The following is a 14,400-nucleotide window of genomic DNA, read 5'->3' on the forward strand; positions in this document are numbered from 1 at the left end:
TTAAAAATTAAATGCATTTTAGATTATGTTATTATGAGAATGTTAAAACAGAAAGCCAAAATCTACCAAGACCACTTTTGCACCTCCGACTTGGCTTGAGAAAAAGTCCTTACCAGAGGTGGCAATGTGCAGCCTGACAGCCGTGGCTAGTGACAGGGTGGGGGTCTCAACCCTCAGTCCCGGGATGAGCGTGGGACCATCACTTGTCAGCAGAGGGATCTTGGAAAAATTACCTGATCTTTCTCTGCATCACTTTCTCCATCTGTCAAATAAGGGTGAAAACATCCCAGGACTTGCAGGGTCTTTGTCAGAATTCAAGTGAAGTCACTGATGTTATAAAACATAATTACAGTGAAGGGGTATCACAGCAGTAATGTGACTGTGCTCTCTGCTCTGGGGACACCTATTAACTCATTTGTCACCAGAAGTCTGTCTCATCAAACACTCAGAACATCAGCTCATGTGCTGGGAGCTTAGGGTGTGAAGGTGCATCATCCTTCCTAAGAAATTTTACCACTGGGAACAACGCCAAGCAGAACCGGCAACTCTGGACAATCCAGGAGCTTTTCTCTGGGAAGACACATGGATCCAGATGGTCAGATTATCAGCATCAATTCTAGAGGCACTGATGTCATATCATCGCTATTCTTGGGTCGTTTCTTTATTTTTAAATGTAGGATTTTAAAAACTAATTCTTTGATTTTTCGGTAACCATCATTGTTTAATTAGAAAAGGAAACACTTTCCCCCTCGAAGAGAAAGAAAATCTCTGGAATTCTGTTTTATTTGTTTACACACTCTGAGTAACAAGAAACACAGCAAAAATCTGCACGTGCAAGTGAATGCAGGAGGGGGACACTCTAAGCCCTGAGGCCCCCTGTCACAGTCGCCTTCTCTGCCCTTGGTCCACAATTGGCTGATGGGCTCCCAGATGCCTGGGGGTCCCTTCTTGCCCCCTACTCTTTGTTCATTTCAAACACATTGAGAAACTGTACTTGGTGTTCTGTCTGGACACGAGGCATTCAGCTCAGACCACCACCAGGCAGCAGAAGGGAGCCGGACTCGCAAGGCCTTTTGAATCAGAGGCACGAGGTTTACGGCCACACTGAGGACACGTGCGTGACCTGTCTGGTGGCACCAGGAGCTTCCTGATTGGCTGGAGGAGTCCCTGGAGAACGCCTTCCCATCCATTCCTAGGACCGCACTGCTCCATCTGAAAGTGCGTTAACCCCCAGGGGCTTCCCTGGTGGATAACATGGTCAAGAATCTGCCTGCAATGCAGGAGACCCGGGTTTGAGCCCTGGGTCGGGAAGATCCCCTGGAGGAGGACATGGCAACCTGCTCCAGTATTCTTGCCGGGAGAATCCCGTGGACAGAGGAGCCTGGTGGGCTGCCGTCCACGGGGTCACAAAGTGTTGGACACAACTGAGCAACTAACACTTTCCCTTTCAGCCGCTTCTTAAGAAGCCCAGCTGCCCATGATAGTCAACAGAGTCTGGTTTTACACGTCTTTGTCACAGGCAATCCACATCAGTTTGATCAGTGAGAAAATGGAGGCACCCACATCCCAGGTGAAGGAAAGAGAATCCAGCACTTCTGTGCGTTTTCAGTGTAAGAAAAGCAGCTGGTCCTCGGCACGGGGAAGGGGCTTAGGGGGCCCTGGACACAGGTGTTCCTCCTTCAACCTTGCTGCCCACGTCTCCAGGGGAAGAATCGATGCTGCCGACCCGAGGGGTCCGGTCAGGTTGGAGCCCAGCCCAGCTTCACCCCGGGAAACAGTGTTATGCGATCATCACCCACCACCTGAACGCAGTGAGGTTTCTCCCCTGGCAAGTGGTGCAGGATGGAAACCGGAGGAGCTGTTCTCCACCCTGGTGAGCTGGCGGGGAGAGGGGGGCGAGTAGGGATGGGACCTCTCTCGCTGCCCCATGGCCAGGAGAGACCAAACCGATCAGAGCAAGGAGCTCCAGCATCTGCTCCGTGACAGCCAGGGGACTGCAGTGCTGAGCCCCCCGTTACGGCATTTCACAGGGTTTGCACAGACAGCAAAGAGTTCACCTGAGATGCAGGAGACCTGGGTTCAATCCCTGGGTCAGGAAGATCCCCTAGAGAAGGAAATAGCAACCCACTCCGGTATTCTTGCCTGGCCCACTCCAATATTCTTGCCTGGAAAGTCCCATGGACAGAGGAGCCTGGCGGTCTACAGTCCATGATGTCACAAAAATTCAGACACAACACTTTGCAACCAAACACAATGAATTTTTAGAGCAATTTGTCACTGATTAGATTTACTTACAAGCAGGAACTCCCGTGGGTGGACTTAACTGTGCCCTTGGCACTCTAGAGCCCCAGGAGCTGAGTGCTGGGGGCCCTGCCCCTCTCTGACCTCAGCTCCCACCCGGGGTCAGCAGCCAGCCCACGCCGGTGTCTGTTCAGCCTCTGAGCCCCAGAGTGGTTTTTTCATCTTAAAGGGGCTGAAAACAATCAAAAGAGAACATTTTATGACATGTGAAAAGCAGATGAAATTCAAATGTCTGAGTGCATAAATCAAGATTTTAGTTTCATCAGTAAGAACTGGTGGAAATCTGCTTTCTCTCCAGTCATCCCAGCACTGACAGATGCGTGATTTGTGTCTTGTCCGCGAAGCCTAGGACACCGTCTCTGACCCTGGTGGACTGAATACCCAGTCCTGTTCTAGAAGGTGAGCTTGCCCCACCCCCCAGACAGGCCACCCTCCCCTGGGATGGGCCCCTGGCCTGGGAGTGGGGTGCATCACTGTGGAGACATGTGGGCTGTTGCTATTTGGCGCTTGGCCAATAGGCCCAGGACTCCACAGGGCCATGGCTTCCTCCTGGGCCAGTTCTGGTTCCACCCATTACCTAAGGGAGGATGAGATCGTTCTGGTTCCGCCCATTACCTAAGGGAGGATGAGATAGTTCTGGTCCGCCCGTTACCTAAGGGAGGAATGAGATAGTTCTGGTTCCACCCGCTACCTAAGGGAGGAATGAGATAGTTCTGGTTCCACCCACTACCTAAGGGAGCTGCTCTGGGCAGGGCCCGTTTTCCTTCATGAGCGGGGTGAGCAGTGAAGGGGGCTGGCCAGGGCTGGGTGGGGACTCCAGAAAAACAAGCCAGATGGACACGCGCGCAGCTGCTGTCCTGTCCCCGGGCGAGTCCCTCCCGTCTCCAGCTCCGGACAGAAACAGGAGAGGACTTAGCACCGCCCTGGGGCCACGCTGTTTCGGTGGAATGAAGTCTGTGATAAAATCTAACCCTGACGCTGTGTTTTGTTTGTCTTATTTTCCCAGTTGTCAGGAAAAAAAGCAATAATTGTCTCAAATTGAATCCCATAACTTTTCCCATAAATCCTTGGCACGTGCTATCACCTGACACTGGTTGGGGTTGTTCAGCCGTTCAGTCGTGTCAGACTCTTTGCGACCCCATGGACCGCAGCACGCCAGGCCTCCCTGTCCATCACCAACTCCCAGAGCCTGCTCAAACTCATGTCCATCGAGTCGGTGATGCCATCCAACCATCTCATCCTCTGTCGTCCCCTTCTCCTCCTGCCCTCAATCTTTCCCAGCATCAGGGTCTTCTCTGATGAGTCAACTCTTCGAATCAGGTGGCCAAAGTGTTGGAGTTTCAGCTTCAACATCAGTCCTTTCAATGAATATTCAGGGTTGACTTCATTTAGGATGGACTGGTTTGACCTTGCAGTCCAAGGGACTCTCAAGTGACCTTCCCCTGGAGCCACCCCCAAAGTGGGGCCCCCGCCGTGGAGGACGGGAGCGCCCTCCACCCCAGGAGACCCCAGAGTGTGATCCTCTGGCCTGCTGAGCCAGCTTCTGTGCCAGAACTCCAGCCAAGCGGCTGGAACTCGGGCTACAGTGTCCTCGAAGGTCCTGGGAGCCAACAGGCACAGACAGGAGCCTCCCCTGGAAGGATAGGTTCCCATCTCAGCCCTTTCCTCAGAGATCAACGAGACGGAAGTTCACGGTCCGTAGTCAGTGAGCACAGGGGTGAGCAGCTCACCTGGCGTGGTCCAAGGACAAGATCACACCGCCAAGAGACAGACATCAAGTCCAAGGATGAGCTCTTAAGAGGCGTTTTGTTTTGTTTTGTTTTAAGAAATGAAAGATGGAGCACGTGAGGAAAGAAAATACAACAGCCAGAACTGACAGGTTGGATCTTCACAGGAACCAAAGAAAACATCCAAAATGTAGTACATGCCTGAAATTAGCAATGAAGGGACAGTTTGAACAGCATGTCAGGTCCGTGGAGAACGACTTGATGAGCTCAGAATCACCTTCACAGGCGCATGGGCACCACTTCAGGTGAAGTCTCAAGTCACGAAAAGATGAATACACTCGGCTACATTAAACAGAGCTTCTGCCTCTCAAAATACAGTGTGAAGAGATGGAAAAACCAGCTACAAGCCTGAAGTTATTTGCAACCCACATACAACTCAGGATTGGCCACCAGAGCAGAGAAAGACCTGGGACATCAAATAGACAAAGACGAGCAACCCTCAGAGACACGGGGGAAACATAGGAGGTGTGTTGCAGACGGTGAGCGTGAAGATCCAAAGTGTTATTGAAGAGAAACTTCACCCATTATTAACCAGGGAGATACCGTTCAAACCGCAATAAAATAAAATACCACACTCAGCAAAATGGCAAAAAGTGACTGTGCTGGGGAGGACCCCTGACCGCAGACCCCTCCCCACCTGCAGGTGAGCTGGGAGGGGGTCCCACTCATGGGAATAACCTGCCACACGGGTTGTGGGCGCTGGACGCCCGCTGCCAACCTTGCACCTAAGCAAAGCTCTTGCAGACACACCCGGAAGGCAACATTGTCATGCGGGGGGCATGTGTGGAATGGAGAAATAAACTGTGGCTCATCATAAAATGAACTGCAGCTGTGTGGGGCAGAACAGGGAGCCGGACAGGATGTGGGCGGAAACCAGCCATGGCAGAGCCAATAAAGTGAAGTCGCTCAGTCGTGTCCGACTCTTTGCGACCCCAGGGACTGTAGCCCACCAGGCTCCCCGTCCCTGGGACTCTCCGGGCAAGAATACTGGAGTGGGTTGCCATTTTCTTTCCAGGGGATCTTCCCGACCCAGGGATCTAATCCGGGTCTCCCGCGCTGCGGGCAGACACTTTCCCATCTGAGCCACCAGGAAGCCCCCTGAGCCGCGGTCGTGGCGTTACGGGTGCTCCGGGGGCGTCGTCTGTGTCAGCCCCCTGCTCAGCGCTGCTCGGAGAGGCGCAGTCGGTGTGTTTGCCACCTGCCTGCAGACACGCTGCTCACGGCCCCGCGCCCCTCCCTTCACATCCTTCACGTCCGACCCACGGGTGGGCTGGCGGCCTTCCGTCTGCGTCCAGGACAGGCCTGGGTGATGGGGAAGCGGACCTCACAAAGGTGAAGCTGCCGCACGGGACAGCCCTGGACGGGGCTTAAGCCGCCCCTCCTGCGGCGTCTCAGGCGTGAGGACCAGGCTGCGGCCCAGAAATCGCATTCTGAACACATCTCCTGGCTTGTTCCCCTGCAGCCCCTCAGAGGGCTCCAGAACTTCACTGACCCACAAACAGTGGCTGGAGATGAAGGGCTTCCCTTCCCCAACGCGGAGCCTTTATCTGCCCCCTTTCCTTCAGGAATTGAACACCGTTCCTGATCATCTGCTTCCTTGGTAGTTCAGACGGAAAAGCATCTGCCTGTAATGCAGGAGACCCGGGTTTGACCCCGGGGTCCGGAAGATCCCCTGGAGAAGGAAATGGCAACCCACTCCAGTACTCTTGCCTGGAGAATCCCATGGACAGAGGAGGCTACAGTTCATGAGGTCGCCAAGAGTCGGACAGGACTGAGCGACTTCACTTTCCTCCTTTCCTGACCGCCTGCCATGGGCAGGGGCGCCGAGCGCCCAGGTAACCACTCTGACCCCGGGTGCTAAGTGCTAATCGCTCAGTCATGTCTGACTCTGTGACCCCCGCGGACTGTGACCCTCCAGGCTCCTCTGCCCACAGGATGTCCCAGGCAAGGATACCGCAGCGGGTCTCCAGGGGAGAGTCCCAGCCCACATACCCAACCCGCGCCTCCTGCTTTGCCGGCAGATTCTTCACCGCCTGAGCCACCAGCGAAGCAGAGCCCTAACCTGGGAGAACCTGAGGCCTGGTGCAGAGCAGACGAGGCCCCCAGGACAGCCCCCCAGCACCCGGGACCCCAGAGCGCAGGCAGCTCACGGCCCCGCCCTCTCCAGGCCCCTCCCAGGATGAGGCCCGCTCCGGGCTCCGCAGGCGCCAGTGTTCACGCCCCTGGGGAGGGGCCCCCGTCTGTTCACGCCCCCGGGGGAGGGATTCCCCGTCTGTTCACGCCCCCGGGGGAGGGATTCCCCATCTGTTCACGCCCCAGGGGAGGGATTCCCCGTCTGTTCACGCCCCCGGGGGAGGGTCCCCGTCTGTTCACGCCCCGGGGGAGGGGCCCCCGTCTGTTTACGCCCCCAGATGAGGGGTCCCCGTCTGTTCACGCCCCCGGGGAGGGATTCCCCGTCTGTTCACGCCCCCAAATGAGGGGTCCCCGTCTGTTCACGCCCCTGGGGGAGGGGCCCCCGTCTGTTCACGCCCCCGGGGAGGGGCCCCCGTCTGTTCACGCCCCGGATGAGGGGCCCCCGTCTGTTCACGCCCCCGGATGAGGGGTCCCCATCTGTTCACGCCCCCGGGGGAGGGGTCCCCGTCTGTTCACGCCTCCGGGGAGGGATTCCCCGTCTGTTCACGCCCCCAGATGAGGGGTCCCCCGTCTGTTCACGCCTCGGATGAGGGGTCCCCGTCTGCTCAGAAGGACGCAGGTCCAGGTTCTCGGGTCCCTGAGCCCAGGTGGGTCTGACCATGATCCTCAGGAGGCTGCACGGGCGGTGGGGTTGCCTGGATCCCCGCAGGGGGCTGTCCTCTGCTTGGTGGGAGCCCTCCCCCCGCCCCAAAGCCTCCTGGAGGACAGGACCGCTGGTCAGCATCACGCAGGCGGGGTCAGGCTGCTCAGCACCCCCACCCCCAGCCACACCTTCCCCCCAAACCCTCACAGAGACAGACGTCAGCCACACCCGCTCCCTCCTCCCCGGCGTCTCCAGCTTCACACCGGCTGTCATCGCCGGCCCGCCCTGCCCGGAAGGCCACCCTTATTCAGCCTTCCAGACTGGGGTGTCGGGACACTTCCTCCTCCCTGCAGCCCCGTCCGCACGCAGAGCTCTTCCTGCAGGCCCTGCGGTTCCGAGCCCAGGCTTCCTCCCGCCTTCAAGGCGCCCACGAGGGTCTCCAGGCCGCAGGGCGCGTGGAGCAGCCGGGCCTGGAGGGGGCGCTGCAGAGCGGGGCCCGGCCGCTCAGGGCAGGCTCGCCGGGCCGCTCCGCTCGGGGCTTCTGGCATCAGCCCCAGAGGCGGCCCGTGGTCGGTGCTCCAGCGGCCCGTGGTCGGTGCTCCAGCGGCCCGTGGCCGGTGCTCCAGTGGCCCGTGGTCGGTGCTCCAGTGGCCCGTGGCCGGTGCTCCAGTGGCCCGTGGTGGCCCGTTTTCAGAAGGTAACCCGGATAAGGAGTTCTTCTAAACCCTTTGTTCAGGCCCAGCCTTCCCCGCAGGCTCGGCGCTCACCCCACGTCTCCCAGGGTGGGCTCGTGGGGTCACTCATGGTGTCACCCAAAGCCTCCTCTCTTGAAGATCCTTCTGCTCAAACCAACTCCCCGATAAACCCCGCCTGGCTTCTGCAGACCCCATAACCCGCGTTCTGAACGTGTGGTTCCCGTAGCCCCCACTGACTCCACAGCTCCTATTATGTTTTCCTCCGTGTTTTCCCCTGTATTTGTGAGATAACTGGTAAAAGTGCCGGTCTGGTGACTGGCAAAGAGTAAACGATCCAATCATTGATGGTGTCCTGTCTCTTCCCTTCTAGACCCTTCATCCTCTCAAGGACAGTAAGACCGCCCTCTATTGTTTTAACCCGACTCTGACAGTTACTGAGCGCTTGCAGGGTGGAAGGGGCCCCTGTCTATGAAGTCATCTACCGCTCCACAGGGCATTGAGGACCCAACATCCCCCCAGCAGAGAATTTAAATTAGCACCCATGGCTTAACCCATGTAGTGCCTCTGCCTGCTTTTGACAATACTGCTGGCTGAATTCCTTCTGGACCTTCAAACCGTTTCTGCATATTCTTGGTGAGGGAGAAAGCAGACCACCGCCCTCAAGGACCACCCGTCCACGAAGTTTTCTGCAGCTGCCTGGGGCTCGAATGTCGCCATCCCTGGCGGGCGTGGCACTGAGGTGATGGGGCGCAGAGCTGTCGTAAATCAGGATGCACGGGCTCTGCTCTGGCCTGTTCCTCAGACCGACAAGCAACAGCTTCATCTTGAAACAGAGCCATGAGCCATGACGATGGAAACACCCTCTGAGGAGGGCCTGCCCAGAGTTTCATGTTTTACTTGATGAATAAAATCACACACCCTTTGCTAGAAATCCTCTGGGTGCTTACACATTTTAAGACCACAACTGATAAGTCCATTGGCAGTTGAACTGCCCACTAAGTCAGTCAGCCTAAGAGCTGAATCTCGTCTCCCAGCAGGACTCTCTAGGCATCCGGTCGGCGAGGTCCAGGGTCACCTCGGGCACCGAGCGGCCACGTGAGCACCTCCCTGGGTAAACACGGACCCCTCCCCGCCCAAGGCCTGCGGTGGTCACCGGGCAGCTTGGAGCTGAGGGTCAGGGATCGGACTCGTGAGCCGGCTTCTAACCCGGGGCAGAGACCCTCACAGGGGCTCGCCCACCCCCACACTCTTCCAGCATCACCTGAACAACCACAGACAAGGCCGGTTCACAGGCTCTGCCTGGCTCAGCAGCCTGATTAAGCTGGCTGAGGAAGAGGGTGGCCCGCATGAGCGGTTTTTGGAAGTATCCCGGGAAATTCCACACAAAGTCAGGAGGACAAGCCCCGGAGAGGCGGAGGGAGATGTGAGGAGCTCTTCTCCCGGAGAGGCGGAGGGAGCTCTGAGGCTCGGCCGGGTCTGGCCTGAGAGACGCCCTGTCTCGTCGGGGTGCCAAGCAGAGCACCCAGGGCTTCCCCAGAGAGAGTCCTGGGGTCCCAGCCGGTGTGGTCCCCGCAACTCTCATAGTTCACACCATGCGGTGACCCCCTCCCCCCGCACTGACTCTGGGGTCAGACACGCGGGGCGATGCGTCAGGGCTGACACAGGCCTGGAGTCAGTCACTGGAAGGCGGTGTCTTCAGGGTGTCCGGGGAGGACCCGTGGACACTCCCGGGTAACTCGCGGCAACAAGCAGGCTGAGGTTTACAACACGCAGAGCTTGCTGCATAGCTGTTGTTTGGTGGCCAAGTCATGCCTGACTCTTCTTTGACCCCATGGACTGTAGCCCACCAAGCTCTTAGTAAAGGTATAACAAATTAAGAGAAAAATATAGTCTAAAAGTTAAGAAATTATGCACAGCATTTAGTTTCCTTTTGTTCCTTGCCTTTCAGGATTATCTAATTGTTTCCGTAATTAATTTATATTTAATTAATATTTAAATATTAATCACATGCAATTATACAATAGTATATAAATAATATATAGTATATAATAATATGTGTATAAATAATATAAAAATAATTATGTATATAATTATATTACATGTATCTATACATAGCTGATTTCATAAAGCTATGATTTTTTAAATAACGAAATTTTTGAAAATAATACCACTTGTTTTAGCCAGATGGTGTGGTCGAGGCCATGTCTCCACAGAGCACAGACTTTCTGAGGGGCAATGCTTTCTCTCACTTTTTCTGTCTCTAACCTAAAGACACACACGGAGCTGAACAAATGTGCCCCCGCCATCGAGCTGGTCACAGCAAGCGTGTCACGGGATTCAGGCCCGTGATCTAACAGAGAGCACCCCTTAAACCTCTGCCAGCCAGGGGAGGGTCACCGCGAGACAGAGACACCCGAGGCTGCGGACAGGGCGGGCCCAGGAGAGCGGTGGTCCCGCCTGCTGGGAGGGGCAGTCAGGCCAAGGGTCCAGTGCGGGGAGGGAGCCTGGGGGAGTGTGAGCCCCCCAGGAAGAAGAGTGCTCCTTCTCTCCTGGCAAGAGAGCGTCCGGGCCAGGCCTCCCCCTGCAGACGGGCCCGGGGTGCTCGAGGCCGGGGGCAGCCCAGCAGGTCCTGGAAGATCACACAAGCCAGGTGGGGGTTCATAAACAGATCCCTTCGTCTACACGCAAAAGAAGACCACAGTACTGGCTCAAGCGTAAAGAATCCACCTGCCGATGCGGGACACATAAGAGACCTGGCTTCCATCTCTGGGTGGGGAAGATCTCTTGCAGGAGGAAATGGCAACCCACTCCAGTGTTCTTGCCTGGAGAATCCCGCGGACAGAGGAGCCTGGCGGGCTACAGTTCATGGGGCCGCAAAGAGTCGGACACGACTGAAGTGACTCAGCGCACACTCACAGCTGATCCCTACACCGATGGTGAAAGACACAGGAGCGTGGCCCGGAGTTCCCCGTGCAAAGTCCAGGTTGTCAGCAGCACGATGTGACCTCCTCTTTAACGTAAAGTATCAGCCCCTGGAAAAGAGCATAAAAATCAGACCAAAAAAATGGTGGTTGCGTTAAGCTGTGGGAGTTGAGATTTGGGACTTCTTCCTTTTCTCCTTCTTTTGCTTATCAGTATTTTCCAAACAGTCTAGAATAAGCATGTATTAGTTTTGTACCATCAAGGAAACAATAAGAGGGTTTTATTCCCCCAAATAAACTAAGTTAGGAACGTGTGGAAAACAAGCCAATCTGGTTCTTGTTCAGCATCACCCCGGAAGCCCTGTCTCTTCACGTCTCAGTAACACAACCAGTACAATTTCTGCCATTGGTTCATTTCATTCCAGGCCCGTGCGTCTCCGCAAACCCTGCCCAACCTCGGGACCTGTGGACAGAGAGCTTTCTAGCAGCACTAACATCAGTACACTCGAGGTTTCTCACTCTGGAGATTTTCTTAAATCTCCTGGTCAGCTATCGTTTCTGTCTCTCTTTTCTTAACAATTCTTTGTCATCTTACTGAATTTGTTTGAATTCTCCCCTTCCCTTCCTTTCCTTTTTTAAAAAGTCTGCGATTTTTTCCTATGTACTATGTAAGTACTCTTCTGCCTATTTAAAACTCACTGTGTACACCAGTATGTGATCAAATTACATGATATAGTCAGTGTTCAATCTTTTTAAGCTGAAAAACTCAACAACTTCCCGTGGTTCAACCCAGCGGAAGACTCTTGTGTGATACTGTAACAGGATCTCAGAATCTGTTTGATTTTACTCCCATCCGGCTTCTTCCTGGGTGGAATTCTATTGTATATGGGGTAGATTCTGATCTAATCTAACACTGAGCCTGATTAATGTTTTACATGGAAAGCGTTGAGGTCATGGCTGCTGCAAAAGTTACGTCTTTCTTCTCAGTGGCTGTTTTTCTCCCTTCCTACCCGATAAAGAGCCGCTGTACGGGATTCTGACATGCTTTCTTCTCATCTGAAAGCATGTTATACCTGCCTATTTAGTTCCACTCTATTCATACTCTGAAACTATCATGGAGTTATTACAAACTACATCAAAACTTTAAAGTATTTTAAACATTTATTATAAAAATATCACCTTACATGTATACAATATAATAAGGAAGGAAAAGATTCATATTTCTCCAGCAATAACTAAGATTTCCAATAAAACCTTTTTGGGGAAAAAATCTGCATTTCTCAAAAGAAGATCCACAAGTGTCTCCCAAAGTCTCCCCTTTCATCCTTTTCCAATTTTCCTCCCAGGTAAATACACAGCAGTCTCACCTTTCAAAGCAGGATGCTTTCTGCTAGTGGGGCTGGCTCTGGGGAACCCACACACAGGTAGGAAATGCACTTGGTTCTCTGTCCCAGGAGAAGGTGCTCAGCCTTGGCCTGAGAGGTGAGCGCTGTCTGAGTGGTTCCATCGCAGTTACCATTAATTTCCTTGTATAAACGCAGACAGGTCTCTTAACCCTCGTGGTCTGAATTCCTCCATCGGCAGGGTCACCGGAGCCGGACTCCATCGTGGGCAGGTCCAGAAGGTGAGCGCCTGGTGCAGGTACAGAAGGCCTGGGCAGTTCCTCTGTCCCAGCAGGAACCTCAGGTGGTGACTCTCAGGCCTGGAGGTGGTGGTGGTGAGAATTCAGACGCAGGTGACTGTGAACCAGAGGCACCCCTCACCCCCTTTGCTCCCGGTTAGAGGGCTGTCCCTGCTTCCTGTAATTACATGATCTAAAGCACATGATAACCGGCAAAGTGTGTCTATCCAACAATTAAACAATCGTTTCATTTAATCCCACACAAAACTGTTTAACAATCAGCCGTGTACAATTACATAAACTCGCCCCCAAGTTTCCTATTTCTCGAAGATTAAAGTGTTCCCTTACTTTCCAGTCATCACGGAGGGCCTGGCTGTGAGTGATGCTGTGGTTTCTGCCAGACACAAGGTACAGGGACACGTGTGGTGCTCTCCAGACTGCGGGCTGTGGGCGTCACGGGGGGAGTGTGTGACTCGCGCTCGAGAGTAGACGGTCCGTGGACGCCACGGGCCAGCCTCAAAAATCCTAAACACGACGTCACCCTCGTGAATCCCAGCGGACCCCTTCCCACATGTGGAAATCCCCATTCAGAGCAGATACACCTGTAACGGATCGCCTCTTTCACTTGGGGTTTTCACTCTGAACAGTCTTCTTCTGCGACGACCTCAAGAGTTACCGCACTCTCACCCTCACATTGAGGGGTCCTACGTTTGCTCTAGCACTGTTAACCGTCTCTGCCCGTATCTTTTTTATAGGGCTCTTATAATAAACACCCATAATAAATATCCCAACTAAAGTTTTGACAAAATATTTGAACAGGAAAATACCAAAGAAGACCTACAGATATGTAAAATATATTTAAAAAAACGTTCAATCTCAATGTCAATCTAAAAATCATGTAAAATTGGGGGAAAGTTTTAATGACATCTTGTATTGGCAAGACTTTTTCAGAGGGTGGGGAGGAATTAAGCACTTTACTTCAGGATGACTTAGGCTAGAGAAAAATAATTGATTATATAATGTCCATCAACAGAGGGGTTGTAAAATACATTATTATATTGTCACAAAATGAGGTATTAGGCACGAACATAGAAAAAGAAGAAAAAAGTGTTAAGTAAGAAAGATTAGATTTGCATTAAGGTTATATTTACACAGAAATCTGTGGGAAGACATAATATATTCAAGGCTGTGCATGATGGGGTGGGTTTATGACAAATGTTCTTCTGTTAATGATTTAACCATCATCATGCATTTCTTTAATTATCAGCATAACAACCAAGTTATTTCCACATGTGAAGGGAAAATATTTTTGATAGTGGCTACCCAAAAGTAGGGAGAATATGGTACCTGCCCCATGAAATTATCTCCAGACCTCTGCTAATTAACACATTGTTGGCCTATGAAAAACCCACCTTCGGTGCATGGACACACGTTATAACCTGGACACCAGGGTTTGAAAAGTGGTGGCATGTACTAAAGATCCCTTTGTAGGACCCCCAGGAGATTTAGGACGTGTGAGACAGAGGACCAGATGTAAACACTTTATAATAAACTCTGGACAACCAACATCTGTCTGTAGCACAAAAAGCAATTAGAAATACATAAAAGGTAACACTAACCACCATTACCCAAATGATGGATGACCCTAGATGAGAAAGTCACCTTTGGCGTACCATTTACACGTAACAATGCGGACATTAGAGTTTCCTTTATGGTGGAAAAGTAAAACTGAAGTTACAAGGCAGCTTTATCTTCTCCAACTCAGTTCCACCTTACAGAAGCCTACAGATTTACAGAGTTAATCTTGGAACGAAAATGACTGCATTGCTAATTGGCCATAAGACACAGTGTCCTTCGGTGTTTTAACAGAGCAACACGCACACAGACACGCAAACACATTCTACTTGCAACGCTTACCCCACTATGTGCCAACACGCTGTCAAAAGCACTGTGAGGCTTTCTCACCACGTATCCGTTATCTCGGAGCTCTGATGAAACAGACACCCACCCAGGCGATCGTCACGGAAGGAGTTAGGACTGAAATATTGCTGAGATAATGCTCTTAAATTGTGAATTTAAAGAAGGGGGAAAGGAGGAATTAAGACATGACTTCAGTTTTGAAATAAGAAGCCGGACCAATGACAGAACACAGTGCAATAATCTGGCTCCTTGACATGTGACTTTCATGTTGCAGAAATTCACCAAGACTGTGCAGACAAGTCACACCACATCAAGTCAAAACGCCTGAGCCTGGATGAGTGATGTCATCCTGTGAGGTTTACGGTGGCTTCAGGCGAAA

This window comes from Odocoileus virginianus, chromosome 34 (assembly GCF_023699985.2).
Source record: "Odocoileus virginianus isolate 20LAN1187 ecotype Illinois chromosome 34, Ovbor_1.2, whole genome shotgun sequence".
NCBI classification, from domain to species: domain Eukaryota; kingdom Metazoa; phylum Chordata; class Mammalia; order Artiodactyla; family Cervidae; genus Odocoileus; species Odocoileus virginianus.